General features: G+C 37.3%; 1 protein-coding gene across 1 annotated transcript in view; it reads left to right on the top strand.

Moving 5' to 3' along the window:
• Positions 1-17,890, top strand: part of RAB11FIP2 (RAB11 family interacting protein 2) — a 93,307-nt gene that overhangs the window by 59,838 nt on the left and 15,579 nt on the right. The window contains exons 9-10 of the transcript XR_010884758.1: positions 6,469-6,567; positions 10,211-10,258. The gene's annotated coding sequence lies outside the window, so the exon portion shown is untranslated. The remainder of the gene's footprint in view (positions 1-6,468; positions 6,568-10,210; positions 10,259-17,890) is intronic.

The following is a 17,890-nucleotide window of genomic DNA, read 5'->3' as shown; positions in this document are numbered from 1 at the left end:
TCATGTGCCCCAAAGAATTCCAGGTTTAGATGAGGAGTTGCAGAAGACTGGATTTAGAAGGTTAACAGCATGGCTAATCACCAAGCTGGGCACACGACTGGGGCTGGTTCTGGCCAAACATGGTATTGATGGCCTTGATATTCTTGACCCAGAAGAGGAAGATTAATTTTTCTGGCAGAAAGCTGTGATACAATGGAAATTCTCAAGAGTTTCTTGGTGGCTTAAAGATTTGGTGCTCAGCAGTTTCTTCTGGTAAAATATTTTCAGTAGTGACATAATTTCCTTTGAAAAACTATCATTTTCAGACACAATGAAAGTGAGAGCTTTATGGCCTGTATTAACTCAAACACCCCTTTGGAGAATGTGTGACACTTTATGAATACCTATGGTCTTCTTTTCTACCTGCTCTTAAATAATGAAATACCTAACACCTGAATATGTGTAAAGATGTGGAGAAGGAAGACCCAACACTTGTGCTGCCTGGATGTCAGGCATCAGAATTTCTCATTTGTAAACAATATTTTTCTTGCAGGGTTTCCAAGCAACAGGAAATCTTTATCTCCAAAGTCTCTGCAGGAAATATTTAGACATTCAGTAGGTGGACTCATTATGACTAAAGGCATACTAGAAAAAATTACCTCAGTATCTTAGAAATTTAGGCCTAGAAAGCCATAGACAGCATGGTTGTAAATGGCTCTTACAGAACTCCACTGTGAAAGAACTCAGAAGGTTGCATAAAATTCTCTCATGGGTATGAATGAATGTGGTATTGCAAATTTAATGCAATAAAAATTCAGTTCAGTGTCTGATCTCCTTTTTCTTATCTGACTGTATTTGCTCAACTTGCTATGTGGAAAAGACGGCCTTTCCCCCAAGCACGTGATCTCATCTCACTTTAATCTTTTCATTTTTTTATTCTTGCGAACATACCACTGTAGTGCTTACCTATTATAAAATCTAGGGACAATACTAGTGCATGGTTGCATTTAAAAGCAGCTTTAAAAAGACAAGTTTTTTGATTTTTTTAAGCGAAAGGAAGATGGATTTTTCTCTAACCTAATCCTGCAAATAGATGACAAATTGTAATGTACGCTTACAGAACAATTAAGGCATATTATTGAGAACTGGAAGTCTGTCAATAAAACTTCTTTGAATTTTACATTTTAAATACACAAGACAATGGATATACTTGTCTGATAAAAGACTATTCAGTAAATGTCCCTTTATCCAGGAGCATTTGCTTGATGATAGATTAGATAAAATGATCAAGAAAATAAGTGTTTTATGTGCACGAATAAAGTGAATGTTGAATGAGAGTGTGTTTCCACGGTTGCACTTAGCAGCAGCTGGAGTCAGTGCTGCCTAGGGTGAAAGTGAATGAAACATGAGGCCAGAGCATGCATTCACTCAGCAGCTGGGTCCAGTGGCAGACTCTGATGATGCCTTCTGTCAAGTCCTTGCCCCGCTAAATCAGCAGGGTAACAGTGGGGCTATGGTGCCTACCCTAAAGAAGGTTCAGCATTTGGGGCAGCTACAGAGGCTCTTCCAAATTCCTGAAGCAGAGCTTGTCACAGGGCAGTGAAGCACTGCCATGACGTACACTGTTGAGTTATTCTGGCTTGATGCAATTAGTCCTTGATAAAGAACCTCAAGGTGTCTTAAAAATCACTGTATAATAACACAATAACAAAGTCTTGTACTTGTCAAAGGCAGTAATAGAACAAAGATTATTCTTTGTTGCCCATCTCTCCAAAAGACTGACGCCTTTTTGTTGTGCTTTGGCTGAAGATATGTGTTCCAGCCCTGCCTCTATGGCATTTAAATCAGTAAGAAAAATTCTGTTCACTCTCACAGGAGACAATCTGGGCATTATTGCCTAATAATTTGAACAACTAAAGACGGTGGCCTGAAATTAAACAACTGAACGGTTGTTTTACACAATCTCACTATGTGTTTACAGATGGCTTTATGTGACAGTAGCAGTCCTAGGATTATAGACATGATTTGTGTGTCTTATATAGCTATTAACATATGAGTAGAAGGAGTTATTAATTATCATAACTCGATAATTATCAGCAAATTGCTAGATGCTCAACCCATTGATTATATTAAAGAACTTCTTAGAAAGGTGTAAAGCACGACCATTATCATTGTTGCATAACATAATAATTGTGTAATACATATGTAATTATGTAATGTATAAATAATACTAATGACACTGCCAAATGTTAACTATATTAATCACTAGAGGGCAGATTATAATCCATGTTGGATACTTTACTGCTCACTGCCTGTGTCACAAGGAGGCAACAGCTCTCAGTTACTTGCTTTCTGGCATGCAAGCAGGTGTAGGCAGGCAAGGATGAGGAGTGGGTAGAGTCATATACAGCTGCTCCCAACACAACTGACAGCAGCGCTCACACAGAGGACCCAGAGAAGTAGTCTGAGTTCAATAAATCTGATGGAGGTTGCATCCATCTTTTGAAACAAAGGAGAACAATGGAGTGTACTAACTGAGTAACAATCTGAATTCATGTTGTTGCTGGGATTGTACAAATGTTTTTTTCATCTCATTTCAAACTTATGGCCAAAGTTCTTTTTTATTAATAAAAAAGTTCACAGTTCTTTTTTATTAATAATAAACTCCAATTCAACTATATTCATGACAGTAAAGCTAATTGCATGCAAAAATGTTTGCAGGATCAGCGCTTTTATGATTATTTTATAAGTTTACTGGTATTTAATATGCACCATATACTTTTTGCAACTTTTGGAAGCTTGTATTTTACTCTAAAGCTTATCACAAATCGTCTCCAGTAGAAATTTAAAGGAATCTACATTTCAAGCTTATACAGAGTACATATTCTACTTCCAAAATATTCAGACTCAGTTTTGGTGTTATTGTAAAGTCATTCTACTTATGTCCAGAACAGCCATGGGAGATCTGCTGTGTTCTATTTAACTTAGACAAACCAAAAAGAGTTGAATAAAGTTTGAGATCAAGACAGTTCTTGTCTTTTCTTCCAGACCTAAGCATGCTGATAAAATCAGTAACTTTTCAATCCTTTAGTTTTTTTAAGTAGAGAGAGACTAAATTTAGACATGGAGGCCTCTCACTCAACCTACTGACCCCGAACCAAGTGACTGTAGGTTGCAGTGACAAGAGCCCCATTGTCCTTTTCATTAATCAAACCCACTGAGCCAGGTAAATCTTTAAACAAGATGAATGGGCAGCATTTTTAAAAAGTAAAATAATTCACTAGGCTTTGGATGTGTTTCTCTTTAATTAGTTTGATGAGCACAAAGTCTGAGGCCTTGTCAAACACCCAGTATTAACTTCTGATACTGACCTAGGAAAGGAGCATTGCAGAGGTAAGAGAATGGGCAGGTGAAGCTAACTGAATAAGAGATCTTTTCTGTTGAAGTCTTTTGCCAGATGAAAAGAATCATTACCACAATGATACTTCTAATTATACTGTCATTAGGGTACTACTGCAGGTTTCTATGGTGCATGAAGCTCTCCCTCTTTCAACAACTTGATCCAAAAAGGGTGAAACACAGGCATTAACCCTTTAACTGAAAATAAAGCTGAATATTTAGGCAAGTTAAAAGAGCAGAATTTATTTTAGAGTCAAGACAATATTTTTGAGGTTTCTGGAAAAATCACAAGTTTTTAAAAAAATCCAGTAGTAAACAAAACTGAAGAGTAAATTACCCAGCCACTCTGCATTACTGCCAGAGACCAAAGATGGAGAAGTGATGATGTGTGTTTCTTAAGCTATCCAAAAGGAAAAGAAATGTTCTTTACACCTGTAGTGTTGATCTAATTGTTGCCTGACTGGTTAATGTTAGGTGAAGTTCCTGGCACTAAGTTATTTTCCCAACCATTGAAAAGTCAAAAGTAGATAACTTTTTGAACTACAGACAACAATATTTTTCAAGGTCGCTTTCAGCTCATGAAGCAGCCGTTTCATCTATGAACTGAAAAATACTCTCGATTTTGTGTAACTTTCAAACTGCAGATGATGCTATAACATAACTGCAAGACTTTTCTCTTTCCTTTGGGGGCCTGGATTTGTACATTCAAGTCTTGGATATGGAGTGGATCCAAAATTACAGGCATGTACAGCCAAAGATGTCAAAAATTGTATGCTATTAGATGCTGTCATAAGATTTCTACCTAGTGCTGAAATGCGTCTACATTTTGGATCGCAGTCTTAAGATCTGGAGTGGAACACCCTTTCCTTACTCTGCCCAGTGTAAGAAGTTATTTTCTTACTGTTCTAGACTGAGTCTAGCTCATGTTTTGTTCTTCAGGAGCTGACCATTAAACCACAGACCATTCCAGCACTATGGAACAACATATTGTTTTCAACAGCCTGGGAGCACATGAATTGATCCTTGTGGATTCCACAAGTACAGAGTTACCAGAGTGTTATATAGGCTGCATCTCTGCCATTAGGACCACCTAAAAAAGTGGATGTGTTCTGAGGTGGAGGCTACTTCAGGCATTTAGCTTAGATGAGAGTTGGCTGGAGATCAATGAAATAGGGTAGATGCCTAGAGGAAGGAGATTTGGGGTACTGAAGTATGCCTGAGGCAGAGAGCATGAGTGCTTTGATAAAGTGACAGTTTTTCAATGGAAGAAATTAAGCAAGGTAGGTAGATCAGAGATACAGATATCACAACAGCCAAATACATTGGGGTAAAAGGAGAAAGGGCAGCTATTAAGAAAGAGATAAATGCCCACAATGGGGAAAAAACAATGTTCTAATTGTATGCCCATATTCTCATGCAGTGGCTTCTTTGTGATGCTGTGCCAATTGTGACGCTCTGAGTAGTGACACTGCAGTACCACAGTACATCTTATGGCAGTGTAAAGAGAGGATGTGGCAATGAAGGTTTTGTGAATCTCCAAAGCTCCTCTTTGATGACTAAGTAGTTATTAGCTCTTTGAGACCAAGTACCATTTGGATAATTGGTCAGTGGACTGTGACCTGAAGTACAGATAAACTGGAGAGAAATAATTCAAAATTCTTTTCAGTTTTACTCCATAGTGCTTTTATTTCATGTTCACACAACTCAATCTAAAACATGAATCATTATTTTCATAAGAGAAATCATAATTGGCATAATTTGAGAAAAAAAAACTAGTAACACTTGTTAATATGGGCAGAATTCAATTAATAAAACACCAAAACACATACTGTGGCTGATTTGTTTCAAAAATATACTCTTTCATATTGTAACAGGCAAAGGCATTGTCTTTTGTGGCCAGCTTTTAAAGACAGCAGGGTTTAGCTCTTCTGCCCCATTTTTTGAACTTTGGCCTTATTTTCATTTTGAAAACGAAGGGGCCAGTCCTTAGCATCTGAAACTGATGAGGGTTCTGTCTAAAATCATGAGTGACTGCATGCATGTTCATAGAATTGTACTGATTTAAGTGAAATTGTAGTATTGCCTTGCATGTACAAAGAAAAAAACTGTTCACAGGACATTAAAAGCTATAGAAATTTGTGAAATTTACTCTAAGCTTTAGCATTATCATGGAAAACACTTCCTGCAGCAAAGCAAGCAGCTAGATTAGTTAGGCTCCTTGTTGCTGAGAAACCTTGCTGAACCCACAGAGCAAATAGGATCTGTGTCTCATCTTGCTGATGCTGTCGTGTTCCTGGTTGACTTTCACATGAGGGTGTAGATACACATCCTTTTCAATCCATAAGCTGGGCTATTCATGTGAATGATCCCTACGCTGCTTTTAGAGAAAACAACTGTGCTGGCAAAGATCTACAACTTAAATCATTCAAGCTAACTCACCTTCTTTGACTCACACTAGCAGCTCAGTCAGCAAAACAAAGGGAGTTGTAATGACCAACAGGGCTCTGAACGGCAGAAAGCAGTACAGCTGGATCTGAGAGAGAACATGGTGCAATGAAAAATATTGAGTTGCAATAAAAAATAACTATTTTTACCATGAGAGACAGTGCCCAATATAATCCTATACTGAGCAGACCTGGGGGACGGGTTGAGAGAAAGAAAGACTGGTTAGCATATGGAATGCTTTCTGTCTGAATTAGCTGGTTAGCCTGAGTCTCTGTCCTCCACTGCACAGAAACTTTGGGGAAATAGGTTTTTCAGCTGAATCTTATGGGTCAAAATATGCCTTTGCAAAGGCCCGTAAGGTGAAATGCTCAGGCCATGTGCCTTATTTTTGTATGTTATCAGAATACTTTAAGAAAGCTTTTAAGAATGAATTTTTCTTTTTAAACTTGGAGTGGTGTCAAGGTATTTTAAAGTATTTTTAAATATTTTAATTTACCAACTACTGTTTCTTTTGAAAGCAAAAAGTACATCATTATGTGCAGCCCTTAAAATACTGCATTCATCTGTTCATATCCGATCCCTGCTTAGAATTCTGCTCTGTAACACGCTGAGAAGATTTACTTGGCCTCCTCTCTTCCCCTCCAGTATCCTACAGATGGATGTAGCTTCTGCTGTGGAATAACATAGCTTTTATGGTGATTTAGTGAGGCACTGACACCCTTGGAAAAGAAGGTGAAATCATAGGTGAGTACTTTAAGAAAAGAACTTAATGAGCAGTACCTCGAGGTAGTCTGAGGTGGCCTTTTGTTGGTTTTATTTTTGTTTTGTTTGTAAATAAAATGAAATCACATTAAATGATAACTTTGGAGTTTACTTTAAATATATCCTCACTGGAAGAATGTCTCATCCTTAACTACAGAAGTAATAAAAGGAAAATGGTTTAGTTCATGTTTCTTAAACATATCTTTTTTATCCATCCTTTTTAAAATAATTTTAGGCTGCAAAGAATTTTTTATGGTATTTTTCTCATTACCAGCCTGGTCCTGTCACCATTGCTAGCCTTTAGTAAACCAGTTTTCTAATACAATAATTGTAGTACTGCATTTGTCATGCAATATTACTTCATTTATTACCTGTTCAGTCATTTGTTCCTGTTGAGCTAGTGAGTGGAACATATTTTACAACTTTCTTCAGATAATGTTCCTCATTTTCAAACTTTTATATAATCTCTCTATAAGATGATAAGAGTTTAATAAAGAACCAGCCAGTTGTGATTGTATTCAGATTTTTTTTTAAATTTCTATATGTCTATAGCACCTATTTTGCAGACTCTTATATATTTTTAGATGATTTAACTCTAATTTTTATATAAAAAGGAGATATGAAATTTACTTTTGATATAATTAGAAACCTAAAATGTGAAGTTGCTCACTGAAAACTATATCTTGGAGTTCTTTTGCAATACAAGTTAATTAACTGGATTTAGATATTTGCAAGATGATATATTTAATGGGATTACTGCTCATATAATGTTCTCAGTGACTGATTTGGAATCTAAGCTTAGGGAACAGAATACTGAATTTCCAGCTCTTTGAGAGTTAATGTTGTGTTAAAGAAAAGTACAATTTGAACCTTATTGTTCATGAATAGCGAAGTTATTCTGGTGAAATAGAGCCGGTCCCTACAAGGGCTACACGAGGCAGATGCATGAGCAGGAGTGCGCAGAAATTGACATTCCTGCAAGCGCTCGGGGTACAGATATACCCACACCTGAACTCCTGGCAAGTTCAAGGCAATTGTGTATCTCGTCAAAATATAATGGCCCTTTATTCAAACCCTGTCTCCCAAGCAGGATCAATTAGATGCTTTGGTCTGCAGGCTGAAAAATAAACACTCATGTTTTCATTTATATTTAGAATGAAAATGAAGACGTATGACTGTGCCTTTTCTGCCTGCTTGCCGCCATGCTTCTGTCATGTTTGAAGCTACTATTTAATTTATTCTTTCAAAATATTGATTGTCTTTTTAATAGAGAAGGTAGAAAGTTAAATGATAACTTGCTCTGGGGAAAAACACAGTAGCCCTGACAAAGAATATTTCAGTCTGCCAATATATCCCACATTAGTGTCTATCTTCTTTTTAAGGCAAATATATTTCTGTGCGTCAATTTGGTTCACTATAAAGTTAGAGTTTCACTCCTAACACAGGATATCTCTAATGAATATGATAATTTAAATCTTATGATCAGAATACTACTTTTAAAAGAAATTTCAACATTTTTTGTTTAAATGCTATTAAGTGTTTCAATATTAGCTCAGTCAAATAACTATTAGATTGGGGAATTTGTATTCTCACTTTAGTGGATGGCTGTGTAATTCTACAGTGCTTCTGTTTTGTAATATTTTTTAAAAGTACTCCATAAGTAAAATGATAATTCATGTTTAACCAGAATAGATTTTTAAATTTAACCAGTGTTCAAAAGCTCCAGTGAGTTCAAAAGTCTTAACATTTTTATTTGTGAGCACAGTTTTCATTTTAAGTATTGCTAAAATGAAGTCTAAAAGAATAAACTGGGTAGGATCATTTAAGTCATAATGGTTCACTAATATGAATGCTGGTAAAACCCCACAGACGGAGGGAGACTCTTACGTATCTGGATGCATCTTCTCAAACTAAGAACTCAAGTAACATTTGGAGTGATACCATTGGTTATGTTTTCCACCAGTTTTAGCTTATTTTGCTTTACCTGTTTTGCCATCAAAATGAGATCCTTGTTTTGGGATGTGATTATGTACTCTGATCGGAGGGTTTTAGTGACATGAATGAGAAATAGGGTGACCTTACCTGTAAGCGGCAAAGCCAAAAGCGAATAGTCAGCTCATCCCAGAATCATGCTAAGATGATCTTCAAGCCTCATGTTTTACATGACTGTTAAAAATACTCTGTTCTAAGCATTCTGTACTGAAATGAAGTGTTTTTATTAATCTAAATTTAGATCTGTTCTGTTTATGAATGCATAAAAATATGCCTGACAATTTTTCATGATTTGTCTGCAGCCAAGACAACTATGAAATGTACCCTATGATATGGGGCGCTCACTAAATGGACCACAATAGATTAATACTTTACTGAAACCTCTTAAAATGTTCTCAGTTTATATATTTGTGAATAACATTTGTGATCTCAAAGTAAGATATTCTGTGATTTACCAGTAAAGGAATTTGCATTGTGTCTTTGTATTCCTGTCCTGTAGTATAATGTTCTTATTTCTAGCCTGGGTTTTCACTGATGCAAAACCAGATACTGTTTTTCCTTGACTGAACAGCAGTGTAACTGTGTGAGAGGAATTCCATAGCTTGGAAAGAAAGAGTTATTTCTCAGTTCTTCAATTTATCCCACACATATTATCACTGTATGTATCATACCAAAAAACATGATCATTTAACAGCTGTCTTCCAAGGATCATAATGACTTTTTGAGTTTACAGAGTCAATTTTTTATAATGTAGGGTTTTCATCTTTTCTTTTCAATATACAGCCAGTTGTTGAGACAGCAAGCAGATGCTTATGAGTGCACGGCAATATTCAGTGTCCAGGAATGACGTTTACAGTATCAGTATGAAAATACAAGGAAAATTTTAGTTAGGCTGAATTTAATGAACCAGTTGCAATTTGTCAAGAATTTTGGAACAAACAGTCCTGGTACTTTACTTTTGCTCTGAGCCTATGGAATTAGTGTTCTTCATGATGAAGCTGCAGTCAGAGACATAGATAGTAGGGAGAGAGCAAACTAATGCTTGGATGAAGAGAGAGATTTGATCAAGGTATATGAACAAACGAGGCCAAGGATAGTACTTCTGATTCAACAATGCTGATATCTGTTGTGCTTGGGAAGTTTCTACCAGCTGAGACTAAAGACAGTTGTTTGCACAGAGTTATAACAATAGTGACAAACATTTAAAAAATAAGTCCCATTTGTTTGAACAGCCTATTGTTAATGAGAAATATAAAATGCCAGCAGATTGGAGGAATGTCAATGAAACCATGTACAAGATATGCTCTGTTGGAACACACATTTTTGTCAGAACTGAAATACTTTGTGAAATCAGGTGTTGCCAGAACATCTGAACATGTTTTGAGAGTATCAAAATGTATCTTTGGAATGAACTGATTATGGTGCTTTGGCTGTTTGAACCAACTTTTTAATTCATTTTTTCAGTTTTCTGTTCCATTGAAAGAGAGTGAGTCACACTGAAATAACTCTAACAAAAACATCTGTGTGTAAATTGCTGTGATGTTTCTCCATTCACAGAAAGAGCAGTAGGAACAGGCTTATCTTAAAAAATGTATTTTACAATTATCTTCTATCTTACATTTTCTATCCACAGATAAGCAAGAAAAATATGCTGAGTTGTACTAATGAAAAGGCAATATCTGTAAGTACCAAACAATTTGTTACTGTATTAATCAAGAATATTTTAATTCCATACTATTAACAATTTAGAAAACACAAAATGAAGCTAGAGCATTTGTAAAATCATCATCCATTACACATATTAATTGACAATGCACTCCAGGAACTAATTGATATGAGCATAGGATCTGGCACTTAATGACAGATAGCTATGCACTTCTGTAACAAGAGGAAACATGCAGTGCTAGTACAAGTTGACAGCACTCTCAAGCTCCTCAGTGAGTGGTATAGATTGTTTGGGGGGGTTTTTTTTGAATGTGACATTTATCCTTTCAGAGAGCCGTCAGAGATTTTTGGATCAGGCCTGAGAGCAGTGAGACTTTCACTGTTTCAACTACAGCCTATTATAACATGCAAATGGAGGATTTCATTGAGAATGCATTTGGCGACCCAGGGCAACAAGTTTTTCCCAAAATGAGAGCCTGTGGAAAGCTGTTTTCATCTTCCCAAGCTACTGGCCTTATGGAATTCAGCACAAATAAGTTTCAAAATAATGAAACTGCAGTTCTGTTTCTGGCCAAGGCAAACGAGCACACGTTAACTCATTCAGAAAGGAGATGAAAAGCTCACATTCAGGTTGCATTAATCTGAAAACAAGTGTACTTTTGTGTCTGGGGAGTATTATTTTCATTGCCATCAATTTAGAACATAGATAGACTGTGATTCTAGCTTCACTATCAGGTTGCCCCACAGGCTGAGACCCCTCACCAGGCCACTCTATTTAATTTAGACTAATCTAAAGCTAAGTGAAACTTTGTACCCTCTCTGATTTCTTCCTATAATCAGGAACACTCTGATTTCCCCTTCCCTGATGACCTATTTTGAGTGGCTGGGGAAATGGGGGAGGGAGAGGTATGAATGAAAGTGACCTCCAGGTAAAAGGAATAGTTATTTGTGCCAGCTGACAACCTATTAACAGATGACTAAAATGTTCAACTGGTTCTTCACTAGCTGTCATTCTGTTAGCTTGAATTTTCCTTCACTTTTGCACTACTCTTTTGAAGGTGTTCTGTAGACTCGATGCATAGCCTTTTACACATCGATATGTGACTTTTTCAATGCATTGAACATATCAACAGGGATAAATCTCCCACTGATTAGAATGAAGCCCTGTATTTAATGCTGTTCTTACACAGCCTTCTTGCTCCTCTATATGTGGTCAAATGTGGTGTGGCAGGAATTGGGCCCTGTATTTTTAATCTGGTTTGTCTTGAAATATAATTGTCAGTAGGCTGGAGGAAGAATTCGTGAAATGTGGAATGAGTAGGATAAGTGTCCTGGTTGTAGCACAGCTTCTCATGATAAAAATGATTTTTACATCATTCGCAACCTTATTTACATACAAAGTTGCTGCTACTACAGCTACTCAGCTTCTTGTGAGACTCTGTATTTAGTGACATCAGTATCTACATGAGAATCTGTTTTGTGCAGATGACTTCTCCAGCTTTGCTACGCTTCCTTCTCCTTCTTTGCAATTTACAGATTAGTCCCTACATGAGGACTCAGAGAAGTCATCTCTTGCTATCGCTTCTGGTAATTCCGGTTGGTTTGTTTGTGTTATCTTTCTCTCTCTCTCTTTTTTTTTTAAACCTGCCATGATTACTTGCTGTGGATAAGCCAAGTGGAGAAGAAAGGATTATTCACAACAAGAATTGTCAAATGGTAAGCAAAACAGCAGGTTCCCACTCACACAAAACTGGATTGCCATCTAGTTAAGGTTCTCAACTTCCTATTTGAAGAAGTGAAGAGAAGCGCACCAACTCTGACTCTTGATCTTTTACATAGCAAAGTTTATGGTGCTGAGGGTACAAAACTGGGAGGAGTGGCTGATACACCAGAAGGCTGTGCTGCCATTCAGAGAGACCTGGACAGGCTGGAGAGGTGGGCGGAGAGGAACCTCACCAAGTTCAACAAAGGCAAGTGCAGGGTCCTGCACCTAGGGAGGAATAACCCCCTGCACCAGTACAGGTTGGGGGCTGACCTGCTGGAAAGCAGCTCTGCCGAGAAGGACCTGGGAGTGCTGGTGAACACCACGTTAAGCATGAGGCAGCAATGTGCCCTTGTGGCCAAGAAGGCCAATGGTATCCTGGGGTGCATGAGGAAGAGTATTGCCAGCAGGTCGAGGGAGGTGATTCTCCCCCTCTACTCAGCCCTGGTGCGGCTGCATCTGGAGTACTGTGTCCAGTTCTGGGCTCCCCAGTACAAGAGGGATGTGGCACTACTGGAGAGAGTCCAGCGAAGGGCTACGAAGATGTTTGGGGGACTGGAGCATCTCTCATATAAGGAAAGACTGAGAGAGCTGGGCCTGTTTAGCCTGGAGAAGAGAAGAGAAGACTGAGAGGAGATCTTATCAGTGTATACAAATATCTGAAGGGAGGGTGTCGAGAGGATGGAGCCAGACTCTTCTCAGTGGTGCCCAGTGACAGGACGCGAGGCAATGGGCACAAACTGAAACACAGGAAGTTCCATCTGAATATGAGAAAACACTTCTTCACTGTGAGGGTGACAGAGCACTGGAACAGGTCGCCCAGAGAGGCTGTGGAGTCTCCTTCTCCGGAGATATTCAAAACCCGTCTGGACGCAATCCTGTGTAACGTGCTCTAGGTGACCCTGCTTGAGCAGGGGGGTTGGACTAGACGATCTCCAGAGGTCCCTTCCAACCTCAGCCATTCTGTGATTCTGTGATTCTGTAACATAATACAAGATGTGAAAACTGGATGCAGAGTCCAATAAATTCATAGCACCATCCAGAAGAGGCAATAGGATGCTGCTATATTCAATTAGAAACAGCAAACAATGTATGTAAGGGCCAGTAACAGAGATACTCTAGCATATCATACTCAGGCAGACTTTCTCTATTCTTCAGGTCTAAAAGTGTTATATCAAAATTTCTAAAAGGTGTCTAAAGACAGAGACACTGATTATGATTTTCGAAGAGTACCCTATGGAATGAGTACTTTACTGTGATAAAGTTAATAGGATTTTGAAGGATTTTGGTTTTGTTTAAATACTTCTGAGGGTGAATGAGTTATATACCTCTATCCTTCAGCTGTGCTCTTTAGAGCAACTAGCTACCTTTGGAAAAAAACAGCCCTTTCATTAGCTCAGGTGACAAACATAATGGAATGTAATAGAGTGTAACTCTGTCATTAGAGAATAACACTAAGTGTATTCTCATAATGTGAGTCCAACATAAAGCTTTAAAACAGTCAGTGCAATTGGAGTTTCTAGAGTTAGGTACCAGTCCTATTTATAGAAAGATTACACGCTTTCAAGAAGAAGGAAGAAACCAATTAATCATTTCAAGAAAAACTGAATGATTTTCTAAAAAGCTGTAAATTTTCACAAAGATGGAAGGAAAACCTGTAAGTGAAGAAGAACCAAAGGCATCAAATATACAAGGGATAATATCTTTATGTACTCCTGAAATGTACTAATACTTAAAACAGGATGGGGATTCAATGCTGCTGTGTCACTGATTTTGGTTCTCTGTGCCTTATTCTAGAAGGGAAAGAGAGAGGATATTCTCAACCTTAATAGGCATATTCTCAACCTTAATAGGCTTCCTTCTTTCACAAATGCCATTTAGCTACCAAATCTTGCTGTTTTCTTAAGCAGTTATTGACTCCAAGCCACAATGCACTTACTTTTGTATGAGATATATAATAATACCGCTATGGAATAGACTTCTCAGCCATCCCAAGATCATCAGATGTTCTACTTCTGTAACCTTCCAGGCTGCAGAAATATCTCTGATAATGGAACTCAGCACTTCCATTTTCGTAGCCCAAATCCTTCCTGTTCCATCTAAGCAGCAGACTCACTATAGCATACAAACTCTCTTCATAGAGAAAAGACACAAAAGCACCAAATAATCAGCAAAATATTCAGGTATGATATGCTACACAGCAAAGAAAGAGCCGTGATTATATACATGGAACCTCACAGTAAATTATTTTCTTTGCCTTCCTGCTCTGCTTCACAATCATAAAGCATTTTGTTTTCTCAGCCTATGAGGTGATGAAGAATTATTGTATGATTAGGCCTGACCTGGGTGAAAAGAAACTCTAGTGACTGTTTTTGGAAAAATATATAAGATATTGTAATCTATTGCCTTGTTTCATTGAGTTTAGTTGGCTTTAGGGGTTTAGGGGGTAGATTTAAACAAAACTTTAAAAATGAAAGTTCAAATTAAAAAAAATTCAGATATGAGGAAAGATGGTGGCCATAATCTATAGAGAAAATTATAAATATCATTGCAATACCCTGCTATGTGTCGCATTGTAAGATTTGGTTGTTTTTTCAGGTCAAGAGACGGCTAGAGAAAACAAAAGGCAGCAATAGCTTTATTTATATGTCCAATGACATCAACAGTACCTGAATACTGAGCACTAGAAATATACTTTTTCTAGATATTTATCTCATTTATTTCATTGTAGACATGGCATGACCCCACTACATCTTCACGCTTCTGGTTTTTTTACTACACAATATCTACCTTGATTACTTTCATATCTTGATAGTAAATCTCTGGCAAGAATTCTATCAAGGGCATATTGGGTGATAAGGGTTTCCTTAACATCTGTGAAAAGTTTTTATGTACAAGATATATGCACTGCATATGATCTGCATATGCCTGTTATGGAAGCGATGCTCAAATGGCATTTAAATGCTCTATACTTCTCAAAGATCTCAGAAGATGTAGCAGAGAGAGATGGTGAGATTTCCAAAAAAGACAGCAGAGGAGGAGGACCTAGGTTAGCCTGTAGGTTCCCATGGAGTTTTCTGAAGAAAACAATTCCAGAGATATTCATCTTCTTTTGTTGTTGTTGTTGTTCTTTTTTAAAAAATAATATCCTTTTTTTTTTTCTGTATCATTCATGACACTGCACTTACTCATACCTAGAGAGGAGGTAGGAGAAAGATGGGGAAAAGGTATTCACACACCCTACTTTAAGTAAGTGTCTAATTTACTTCTGCTTGGCAGTCATGCTCCTTATCTAATCACTGAAGAGAGATTTGCTGCTCCAAAGGGCAACTTAAAGCAGCTATATTAGGTCCTTTATCTGAATTGCCCCCTGAATGACAGCTGTCAAATGATTTGTCACCAACACCAGCCAGTCAATAACATTCCAAAATATCTTCCACTGAACAGAAAATGTTCTAGTAGAACAGCTTTAATGATGGAAAAAAGATTTGATTTGGCTTCTATATTGAGTCCATGATAGTGTTAATCCCATAAAAATATAAAACATCCAAAATTTCTCTCTAATAATTGTAAACACTGCTTCCTTTGTCAACTTTTTGATTTATTGGAACTTATTATACAGCTAGACTTTATTGTATTTGCTTATGATACCACAGTAATCTTTTCCCAGGCTTTCACTTTATTTTGTTACATTTATCTAGCAAGCCAGATTCACGCTCCCACAGTAACCATATGGAGAAAAGCCACAAAAGCTGTTAAGTACATTTAATTACTGTTTTGATGAGCTCATATTTTAATTATGTTTATTGATTCAGCGTGTGTTGAAATAGTTTTAGCGTTTCAAGAAAAAAAAATGAATCAATATACTGTAATTACTGAGTATTTTATAATTTTTCTCTGTAATTAAAACTTTCACATAATGTTTTTAACACTTTTTACTAACCCTTCAGCTGTGTTTGATTGCATTTTCTTCTATGTTTAGGTGAGTTTTAATTTTCATTCTACTAGAAGGTGAAACTAAGCTCAGGACTAAACATATTTCCATCAAATACTTTCTCCTTAGACCTTCCTAGGAAATCAAAAATAACATGCATATGGTATTTACTAACGCAACACCAGTCATGACACACTGGTAGATCTTCCACTTGGAACAGTCATGACAACTCTAGCTAGCACTGTAGCAACAGCTTGATGGTTAAGAAAGCTAAGAAAGGTCTTCCTAAAGTATCTGTTACTGTCCTATTTCATTAAAACAGCTGGCATTTTATATAATATAGTGAAATACATTATTTGCCTTTAAAAAAATCTATAATCCTATATATTTAGGTAGAAAATTATTGAAAGCTGGTTTCTGGACTTTTAAATCAAATTTACCTTTGGTTGAATTGAAACTTTTGGATGATTTAAAATGGTAAAGCAGCTGTAAGATATGGGGACACGATCCTCCAGTGGTGTAATTGGCAAAAGTCCATTTGTTTGGATGAAGTGTAATTTTTATTTCATAGTGAAAGAAAATGACTTAGGACACAAAGTCTGGCTGACAGCAGATACAACCACAAATGTGGGTTGTGGAATGGAGCGGAACCAAGCAGGCTGGCAAGCTTTTAAACATTACTGTATATCAGGATGAAGAAAAGCGTGTTTCTCTCCATGGATTATCCCTTATGAGAGAAATAAAACACATGTTTGCATACAGGTAAATTAGAGGCAATTGATTTATAAATCACAGAGCCTGCTCTGGTTCAGTCACATTACTTGCCATTTGACCTAGATGACAGGACTTGATAAACGGGTCCTGTGTATAGGAAGAGTTAGCACTGACAGCAAAGGCATTTTTAACTAAGGGACCTGAACAAAGACTGCTTTCACAAGACACAAACTTTTCAAAGATGTGACCAAGTTTTGAAATTTCAGAATTTCTTACATGATGGAAATTCCATCCTCATGGCTGCTTCTGATAGTTATAGACATGATATTGTGAGCTTCAGAGCTTTCTCTTTTATTTTGCTTGTAGGTTTTAATTTCAATAGTATTTTAAAAGCAGCAGTAGCGTCAGCTCATTCAGTCATCAAGCCCAGTTTTGCTTTATTTGCACCTGTGCATGCCATAGTGACATTGAATTTAAAAAAAAATCAAGTCAAATACTTGTGTTTTAAGACTCTGCATGTAAAAGCATCATCTTCAGCTTCTCCAGTATACTTCTGAATCTCTCACAAAATGCTAGAAGATTACTCTATGCTCTTGACAGTAAAATGATTTGTTTCATGGAGAGCTATTCTTAAAGTACTGTACCCTTGTCTTTTGGTCTCAGTCTTGAAGAAATTGAGAAAGTTTTATCTTTTCTGTGGAACTCATCTTAGCTCAACCCCAGGCATATAATGTTAGCAGGGCTGGAAACTAGGTGCTGGCCGAGGAAGGAGAAAGGGCTTCCATCTATTTTAGTATTGCACATTACCTGAGGGTCATGAGATTACTGTGAGAAGGGGCAGAATGTATGACTCCGGTGACAATAAGAGGTATCAAGAGCTGAAAGAGAATATTTACGGGAAAAAAACACGATAGCACTAAATGGAACTACCTGAAAGAAAAGTAGAAAGGATAGATAGGAAGAACACAAAAACGATATATAACTGTGCGTTAGGAACAAGAGGGGTCATGGTTAGAAAAGTCTTGACCCCTAGAGAAAAGGCAATGGAAGAGGAAAAAACGGTGAAATAGCACGGAGCACAGAAAGGTGGAAGCCTTATTTGTTCTTCTTTGGAACACTTACCAAAACGCTGAACCTTGGTTCTGGATGACTGCCTCTACTGTAGATAGAAGAGCCCTAGACTTTATCAGGAATCAGAGCAGTAGGTCTCTGCAAAAGTTGCTCTGAAAGCTAGGTCA

Source organism: Apteryx mantelli, chromosome 7, assembly GCF_036417845.1.
Source record: "Apteryx mantelli isolate bAptMan1 chromosome 7, bAptMan1.hap1, whole genome shotgun sequence".
NCBI lineage: Eukaryota > Metazoa > Chordata > Aves > Apterygiformes > Apterygidae > Apteryx > Apteryx mantelli.
This window is presented reverse-complemented; position numbering and strand designations above follow the sequence as displayed.